This window comes from Alligator sinensis, unplaced genomic scaffold (genome assembly GCF_000455745.1).
Source record: "Alligator sinensis unplaced genomic scaffold, ASM45574v1 scaffold712_1, whole genome shotgun sequence".
In the NCBI taxonomy this organism is placed as follows: Eukaryota; Metazoa; Chordata; order Crocodylia; family Alligatoridae; genus Alligator; species Alligator sinensis.
In genome coordinates this window covers 235,528-245,774 of record NW_005842880.1, presented here as the reverse complement: position 1 = coordinate 245,774, position 10,247 = coordinate 235,528, and positions in this window count along the sequence as shown.

Here is a 10,247-nt window from a genome sequence, read left to right as displayed (position 1 = left end):
CTCTTTCCTTCTAAGAAGAATAATGTATTGAACAGTTGCATAGTTCTGAATAGCTTGGTGAAACTGGTGGGATGCATTTAAGCTTAGTTTAAGGCAGGGGCAGGCAATTATTTTGGGTGGAGGGCCGCTTATTGAATTTTGGCAAGCTATCAAGGGCCGCATGACGGGCAGTGAGGGGCAGATAAATATTAATTTTCTATATTTTTTTAGGGGCCTTGAAGGCCGGATAGAATGGCTTGGCAGGCTGCATTCAGCCCACCCCTGGTTTAAGGCTTCTGGGATGCCGCTCCAGGTGACTAGTCACACTCTAGTTGCTGTGTTCGGGGAGGGGGCAATGTAATGAGGAGGTGGTTTTCCTAAAGCTCTGTTTGTTTCTATGCAAAGGGAATTTAAAGAGGAGGAGGGGGGAATGCTGAAATTCTGCCCGCTTTTGATGAAAAGTGAATTTTTAGTTTTTCTAAATGGTTCAGAACATACATATACACACACTTTTTTTAATGTACTGGCACTCACAATTGGCTACGGTGAGTCTGTTAACATAGCAGGATTCTGTATAATAGTAAATGTTTTCAGCAGGTTTATAAGATTTTGTAGCAGGGTTTGCTCACTTTGGTACCATCCATTTTGTGTATTCTCTTGAAATACCAAACAAACTAATTCTGTGACTTCTGTTTCTGTTCATCCATTAGCATTAACTTTCATATGCACCAATCCAGGTTCAAGGCAGAGCAAGATCTTGGGATTTACTTGCTATTTCTGTATCTACTACTTACCTTCAATCTTGAATCAGCAAACTTAACTAGTTAAAGGTAAGAAGCAAATATTATTGCTTACATAATACTGGATATTTTTAACCAGGATGTTCCCAGGAGTCTTAATATTTGCAGCCGTTTGATTTGACAGCTATGAATCTTATTCAGTCTGTAATAATAGCAGGCTAAAAACGCTTCAGGCAAACATTTGTGTGTGTTTGGTTCCCTTCCATTTCTTTTCCATTTTAACTGGTATGTTTTACAAGTTGACTTACACTCTCCCTTCCATTTCCAGAAGAGAAGTCCTGTGCTCACAACTCTTTGAAATGTGCTGTAAAGACTGACATAATGCACAGTGCGCACTTTAACCTGATATATGTGGTACTTGCTTGGTAGTGAATGAGTAGCTTAGATTATAAACCTGTGTGAATAATCAAGTTAAAAAAACCACCTTTGTGTGTGGGGTGGGGCTGGGGGGAGGCGGTAGAGATCCAAAGTATTGTATGCCTGAATCAGGTAAAGTCCATTCACTTGTTTTATTTGAGCTACATGAAGTGGATGAGATAGGGAAGTGTGTTGTTGGAGGACAGAGAAGAACTGGGTTTGTTTTTTTTTTGTACGCAGAAGTCCAAATAGCTGAACTGTGGAACTTGGCATATAAATATTTACCTTGGAGTACATCCTGGGCTGAGGCGTTTTTAGGTTAGATGGGTATTTGTTGGTTAATAAATGTTTCAGGTGACTGAATTTCTTCCTTTTTGTGCTCTTAGTTTCTAAAAATGAAAGGTGATGTTCAGTTTGCCTTTTGATAGACTGTTCTAGGAGTACCTTGCTGTTGTAAGAACATGCTGCTGTATTACATTGGCAGAATGCTCTTAAGTGTAGTTGCAGCTATACCAACAGAGCTATGCTTTCTTATCAGTACAGTGGACACCAATCCTTAAAGAGTAAAACAAGCTATAGTAGCAAAAATACATTTTGAGGTCTGTATTACAGACCTCTGTTTAACACAGCTGCACCAGCAGGTGATTTCATTCCTTTCACCTCTGCCCCCACATGCCTGTTTCCTGCCTAATTCTGCAAACTCTTCTTCCGCTGATTTCTCAAGAGCAATAGGCAATGCTAGTTTGGTTTGAGGCTTGAGCACGACGGTAGGATAGTGGCATCTTTCCCCTTGCAAAGGATGTTGGTTACCAAGCTGCAGATTGGGACACACTTTTAGGGGTATTTGCAAAAGTTCATGTCGGACTGACCACCAGTCAGAGCAGTATGTTGTGGTTCTGTTCCCGTTTCTGAGCTGCACCTGTCAGAACAGAGGAAGAGGGAGGCTGCTGGGGAGAAACAGTTGCATGCTGTGGCAGATCAGCTCAGCAGCTGCTCCTGTGCCTTCTGCCACCTTAAATCTAGAAGCAGACTTTCAGTGATTTGGAAAATTAATGGGCAAAACTCTCAGTTTGGTGACTTTGCTGCTGTGTCCCTCAACAATTTGTACTTTTGGGTTTGCTAAAGCAGTATTTCTCAACCTGTGGGCCACAACCCAAAAGTGGGCCACAAGAATATATCAAAGGGTTGTGAACAAACATTAAAAATGGGTTCTGTCTTAAAGGAGAAAAAAATGGGAAACCATGGCTTTTCCCTTGCAGGCTGGCAGAGTTCCAGCCTGCAAGGGGCTGCTTGGGGCCCCCCTTTTTCCACACCAGGCATCTGGGGGTGGGGGGGCAGCAGGTTGAGACTGAGGGGCACTGGGTTGGTACTGGTCATTGATGTTTACAAATGGGCGTTGGTACAAAAAGGATTGAGCAACCATGTGCTAAAGCATAGGCTTTTGGCTTCTATGGAAACAATTGCAGCAGTGTGTTGTTTGGTTTTTTTTCCCCTCTCTCTTTGAATACTTAGTTGTTCATGTTTAGCAGTGTTAGCATCCTCATTTCACTGCTATGCGTTTTTAGTTTCTTCGTAGTATAATGATGTCAAGATTGCTGAGAAATGGAAATGTTGCATTTTCCTGAGGCAGTGCTAACTAGGCCTTATTGCCTATCATGTGTACATGCTGCTTCAGTAGATCAGAAAACTGTATGAAGCATCATATTCATGAGGAGCGCAACTAGAAAATGAGTCAATGTTGCTATAGGAACCTTTCCCATTTGTTATCTTTTTTTTTTTTTTTAATTAACTATGCAACTTCTACATTGCCTTAACTCTACTTTTTTGTATTTACTTATCTTCTTGCACCCTTTGGTTGAATATCATCAGACTAGCAGAGATAGTTATGTACACGTGCTTCTTGTGCTGCAGGACTTAAGTACTAGTAATTGGACTAAACAGTAGTGCTAAGCTCACAATCCTCAGTCTGAACTAATTGGACTGACTTGCCCTTTTAGAGCCTTCCCCTTTAATTTGCTGGCTTGCTTACATGACACAGTTGGACTTTTTAAGATGGTTTTTATCAGTTGAAATGAAATCAACTTTAATATTGGTTAATTAAACTGCTTGGTTATTTCAGGTTAATTTTAAAGGTGACTAGTAAGGGACTGTCTATACAAAAAGTAGCAGCAGCTTAACTAAGCATGTAAAATCCATATCTTCAAACAGGTGCAATAGCTGTGGGCAGGTAGATTGAAGATGTTACTCTTAAGTTGGCTTTAAAGTGGTACCGGAGCACTGAAATGCTGGACAAGATGTTTGTTGAGGTCATAGGAAAGTAGAGCTGGAACAGTCTTCATGAGGTCGTTCCATGTTTCGATTGAAAAAATATAATGTAGCAAGGGTTTTTTCTAAAAAAACTAAAACAGTTAAATTGTTCTATAAATCAATGCATAAAACAAGGTTTTATAGAAACTCTGATTCCTAATACGCTTGCAGAAAGCTGCAGTAATTGGCAAACAAATGGAAAGGCTGCAGAGTATGGTAAATCAATTTCGGTGACCTAGAGAGAGCATTTCACTAAATCGTCCTGTGTAATAGCCATGCCTGTGCTTTGTTTTCTGAAACTTTGAAGAGCTGTAAAGATTTCTTAGTCTCCTGTGGTATTCATTCATGTTAACATAGGAAGTTCCCACTGATCCTACAAAGGTTCAGGCATGTTTGAGCCAGTAATTGACCAGGCTGAGTTTTGTCTCCTAGATTTATTTCTGCTACTGGGGAGCCTGGCAGTTCCATTCTGGTTCCTCAGTTGTAGATGAGAGGAGACTTATTCTTATAGTAAAGATTTAGGACTTCGGTCTTAAGTGGTTTCTATACTAAAACAGAACCTAGAAGTAAAACTGGTTAAATTCAGCTTTTATTTGATTGGATATATTCTTAAGTCTTCAGAAGCATTCTAGCTGAAGGTGTATGGCCCTGCTTGATGGTAGTATGAGGATACAAGCACTGAAGAAGAAAATGCTGCATCTGGAGTCTACGTGGAGTGCAACTCTAATATCTTGCAGAGGATTTGAGGCTTCTCCTAAGATTTGGCATTTTGTACCGAGTTGCACTGAGGTGGCGGCAGCAGCAGCCTTTTGTAGTGAATTAAAGAATGCTTTTCAAGGAGACAAGCACTTCCTTTTCAAGAAATAATTCAGCAGTGTAATCTTGGCCTTCCACATTCCTCTCTAACTTGGAATATGAGAAGTCCAAAAAATCTGTAAATGAAAAATCACAGAAAGTGAATGTCTATATGCTGTGGCTTCTGAGAAGATGAGACAAAAAAAAACAACAAAAAACCTTGTCTTGGTATTGATGCTTAAGACTGACCTACAGATGTACTGGACTGCAGGAAGCTTATTCAAAATAGCAGTGTTGCTTAGCTTGAGGGAGAAGGTGTTCCTCTGCAGAGGAAATGTCCACCTGTTTTGAACTACAGGGACAGGATCATACCATGTTGAAGACTGTGGTATGGGAAGGCTCAGTTAGACCCATGGGCCTTGAACCTTTCTGTTGTGGGTTCTAGAAAATGAATGGCTTCATGGAAAAGAGAATGAGGATGTAGAAGTATGCTAATAATTCTGATGACCCTATTTTAATTAGAGAATGAGTAGGGGCTGTAGAATAAGTAGTACTGGAACTACCACTGTTACTGTTTGTGTACCCTACTTGTAGCCAGGCTCCCTAGATGCACTCTCATATCTGTAGTGCGGTCTTAGTAGTACTTCCCTAGCTCTAAATGGTGTTGTGAGTATAAGTAAAGATTGTGAGATGTTCAGATACTATCGTACTGGGGACCATGAAAGTAACTAAAATAGACCAGCTTTGGAAGGTGTGGTCATTAGAGCTATTTAGGGATTTTTTTTCCATTTTAATTTAAACCTAATATGAAGCAAAGTTTAAACAGTATATATTCTGAGGGAGTTTCCTAGCACTGGAAAGAAAGTTATTAAGGTGGATGAATATTTGCATAGGTAATTTTATTTTATTTTCTAAATTTTACTAGTTTCCAATTAAAAGTTCACCAAGATGCATTTGTAGCTTTCAGTACTTTTAGCAGTGTTGTCAATATCGGTAACCATTGCTTGTCAGAGTGACTGAAGATGTCTCTGCTGTTGCTTTTAAAGGCATCCAGGTTAAGGTTGGTGTGACTTTCTATACAGGGAATGGAAACTGAAATGATTTAGCTCAGTGAATTTCTGCCATCTGGCTGTAAGGAGTAACTAGTTTTTTAAATGGATAAGAAGCTCCATGTTTAGAAGTACATCTAGCAGAGATCTGTTGTCCTCTATTCTCTTGGTCAGCATAATGTTCTATATGAGCACTCTATTGTGGTGGTGTTGTTGCTGGCAATGTATATTCCCTTGGAAATTCAGCTGTTACATGGTGAATGACCACAGGCTTGGTTAAGTGGCAAAGGTTGAGCCAAGCTTATTACATATAAAGTACCAACGCACTAACACACACCTCACAAGTTACAGAATGTGAGTCCTGGGTGCTTGTGGCAAGGCTTGGGGGCAGCTCATGTATGCATCTCTTAGGCCTGTTGCCATGTTCTGAAAGCTTCCAGTCTCTATTCTACGTAGGTTAGAACACTGATGTACTCACCATATACTGGTGTAGCAAACATCAAGTTTTCTCCCCAGTTTCCCTTATTTTCATACCTGAAGAGTATGTTCTGGACTGTCTGGCACCATCCTTAACAGCTTTGATTGGTGATCTTCTAGTAGTGTCCTGCAAAGCCTAATCTTGTAGGCAACCCCTTCCAATCAAAGCTCTACTGAATTCCAGGTCAGTCTTTGAGGCCTGCATTGGCCAGTGCTGTAGCAAAACTTTTGAGTTGTACATGTACTGATCAATGCTTAGTTTTAATCAATACTCCAGTGAGACCCACAGACCCTGTGTTTTTTGTCTGTACTCTGATTACACTCCTAGGGAGTGGTGGTAGCTTATTGCAGGTGTTTAAGGGAATGTCTGCATGCAAAGTATCCTCTGGGAGGTCTCCTTTAAAATAGTTGACATTTGGCCATTCAGGGTGGCATTACAGCATAAGTTGTTGAAGTCTAAGTGTTGGACAAGTATTAGAGGCATGTACAACATTCACAGGTTCCCTGTTTGCCTCTGATTCTATCAGAGGATGCTTGTGTAACAAAACCTTTCTTGATCTGTTCTGGTGAAGCTCTCTCCGTGTGCTGCTGCTTCTTCCCCTTACTTTTTTCCTGGCAAGGGAATTTAAAGTCAAACAATGCAAACTTTATCTCTGTCTAAGTTCTTACGTTATCCATTGCTGTCGCTACTGAACGTAGGCTGCAGATTTTGTCTGTACTGTGCATGGTGCTCTGAACTTCTGTCCCTGACTGCAGGGTGTTGTCGTCTTCCTCTCACTTGTGAAAAGAAATCTTTAAATGGGTGGGGAGAGGGATGGATAGGGTCTTTAGATTCTCCCCCAAAATCAATATCTTTAGTATAAAATTTCTTCCATTTGTTGGGTAAAGTCGCATCTTGACCTTGTCAAGTGGCTGGAGAAAGGAGTTACCTTCTAAAAAAAATTGTTCCCAGGAGTTTTCTGTCTGTTTCTGGACAGGGCTTGTCAGATAGCAACTTGACAGTCCATTCAGTTCTTCATATTTACTTTACCTCCATCCCTAGTAAATGGATGCATCACAAATATTTAATGATTTATTTTTATTTTTATCCTCCACTCTGAGACGAGTGTTATGTTTTGCATAACTGAGGAGGTGAGGGACTGGTGGGTTGGTTAAGTGTATTGAGAAGGTTGTGTATTAGTTGTGGAACAGGGACTAGGACGTGGATTTTTTTATTTAATTTAATTTTATTTATTTATTTTTGAAGCTCTTGTCAGGGCTTTAAAACAGATTGTCCTTTCCCCTTTATTAGTGATGCTTCTGGGATAACAGATGGAGCCTTTCTGATGTTCTGAAGTCTTATCCAGGAAATAATCCTTACTGTTACAGTACATAGTCCAGAATTCAGGCTGGGAAGCCAGGCCGCTTCCAGAAGAAAGGGCTAATATTGGGGTTATAATTTTTCACCTGCATCAGTGATTGAAATAAGGCTTGGAAGCCTTGTTTAGGTAGTATATAAGATGATGATTCTCAACCAGGCTGCAATAGCACCATGGGTTGCCTTGAGACCCTTTCAAGGGTGCAGTGGGGTGCCACATAATGTTGTTACTGTTAAGTGGGCAAACATGATTCAGAAGATGAAACCCAGAGATTTCAAACAGTTTTTCTGTTGCAAAGAACTTAGAAATCTGTAGTTGTGGTCTTTATTTTCCCTGTATTAAAAAAAAAAAAAAAAAAAAGGGGGGGGGGGGGGGAGAAGAGCTAGCACTTTTCCAAGAGGTGCCTTGAATGAGTCTGTCTAGGGGTGCCTTGAGTCTAAAAAGGTTGAGAATTGCTAGTGTAAGAGCTGTATGTTAAAAAATATCAGTGTTCATGGTGAAGGTAGTATCTTTTCAACTAGGGATGCCTTTAAATGGAGGGAAGGGAGTTGCAGTAGATGCAAAATGTCTAACCCTATCTTACCTAGCAGTAAATGTTATGTCACTCTGCAGTGAATGTTATGTCACTCTGCCATGGGGGTGGGCAGCTATCTAGGCCCAAGGGCTACATAGGGAGTTTTGATGAGCTGTTGCTGGGTCAGCACCAAAACTCTGTATGGAGCTTTGGGTGGGCAGGGAGCAGTGTTCTGGAGTGAGGTGGGCAAACGAGGCCAGGATCATGGGGGCCAGTCGCAAGGTGGTGATGACTTGTGTTGACCTGTGTCAAAGCCAAGCCATAAGCCATAATCCGCCCATTTGGTTGAGGGGGAGGGAAGACACCTGGGCGCTAGATCCCAGGAACCAGCTAGGGGTGAAAAGAGGGAGGAGAGAGGGCACGTGCAGCAGAACTTGCCTAGCTGGTGTGGTCTGCAGCTGGCTTCACATGGAGCAGCCTGCACTGTGCTCCCCCACCAGCCCCAGCCAGTGCGCAGCTTCTGGTGGAACTATTCCCTGTGCTTTTGCAGCTGGCCCGGGTGTTGCTCTGCTTCCCTTGCCTCCAGCAGGAGCTGCCCATCTGAAGCTTCCTCCACTTCTGCCTGGAGTGGCACAACAAGGGCAGGAGCAGGAGGAGGATTCACTGCTAGAGGTGAGGGGATCAGAGCAACACCTGACTGGCTGCAGCTGCCCCAGGAACAGCACTGCTGGAAGCTGTGCTTGCTGGCTCAGGTCTGGGCCAGCAGGGCTGCACTGCTCCGTTTGCCTCCAGTGGTGGCTGTTCCTTCTGCTCTTGCTCCTGCTCTTGCTGCGCTACTGAGGTTTTGATACAAGTTGGGCCAATCATGACTTACCAGACACAGTGATAGCAGGTCTGCCTTGGTGTCGTGCTGGTGATGACCAGGCATTGACTTTGTTTTGTCTCTGACTACACATTGATAGGGTGGCTATTTATGGACATGTTTTTCCAAAAGGATACTTGTTTAGATGGCAAGTGCATGTTCAAGGAGACTAGTATAGACAAACCTTTGGCAAAAGTTAATTGAGTTATGGTCAACTGTAAGCTGTTCTAGGGGCATTTTGACATTTCGGGCCATATGTAAACGCAAGTTGTATAGACTTTAATTGAATTAGAAATTGATATAGCTTAATAGGAGCAACCCTTGGTGACACTGAGGAAATAACTTAAGTTTAATTTGAAAGTTAAGACTGTCCACCCATAGGGGTTGTACTGGTTTTTAACCGAATTGGTTCCTATAATAACTAAATCTTTATTTCTGATCTTTAGGCTGATTTGCATGTGAATATCTTCATTCTTAAATTTGTTACTCCATGATGCATGCAAGGTATTTTGGCTCAATTTGATGGAGGGGCAAGCTGCCTTACATTTTATTGTGGAGTAAAAATGTGTACAGATAGCTACCATAGAGTACCTGATACAGTGCAAATTTTCACCCCCAGATTATTTTGCTGTAATTTATTTGTGTAGCCCTACTGTCCAGATTAGAGACCTGATCAAAGACTGCTGATCGTGAATAACAATTGGGGAGGCTGGGGATGGAAGGTTTCAAGGAATCAAATCTGACTAAAGGGAAGAAAACCTGATTTGCTCCCTATACACCAGGGGTAGGTAACCCCCAGCATGGGTGCCAGAGCGTGACATGTGGAGGCATTTTGCTGGGCATGCATGCCTTAGGGTGAATGGCATGAAAGAGGCTGGGACTGCGCTGCCACCACAAGGATCAGACCACTCATGGCTCCCCTGCTGTCTGCCCCTGGCATACCAGCATCTTACAAGTCCAAGGTTGCGGGTGTTTTTGGCACTCTCTGTAAAAAAAAAAAAAAAAATGTTGTGGACTAGGGGCCCTATTTGATTTGGATTCAGCCTGTATTGAGGACAGGTGATTTGATTAGTTGATTTGGATCACTGTCCCCAATTCAGTTTGGCCAAATATGAATCTGAAGTCTTGATGCTGATTTGGAGAATCAGCAATTTGGCCATAGACACAGCTTTAAATGTTTTTTCTACATACCTTGAGGTCCCAGGTGCAGCTTGTGAAGGCTCTGATGCTGGGGCGGATGAAGTGTCCCACAGGAGTGTTGGGGGGGCCCCCCATGTGTTCTGTGGCGAACCTGGAAGTGGACCGGATATGCTTCTGGTCCACTTCCGGGTCTGCTGCTGCGCACAGTGGGGAGCCCTCTGTGCTTCTGTGGGACACTCAATGTGTCCCAGCATCGCAGCATTCACGAGCTGCCTGCTACCTAGACGCATGTAGAAAAAACATTTTAAAGCTGTGTCTGTGTCCAAATTGCTGAATCTTTCTGGATTGATTCGGAGAGATTAAAGGGTCATCTGATTCAATTTGGATTAGGAGATTTGGCCACTGAATTGGGCTGAATCTCCACCGAATCGAATATGGGACCGAAGCTTTGTACAGCCCTATTGTGGACCCCTGCTGTACACTGTTACTTTTCCAGGTCAAGTGTTTTGTCAACCTCCTGAAATGCACAAATATATAGGTTTATTAATTATAATTTCATATAGTGATAATGATAATACTGCCCTCTTCCCAACTTTACTAAAAGTATAG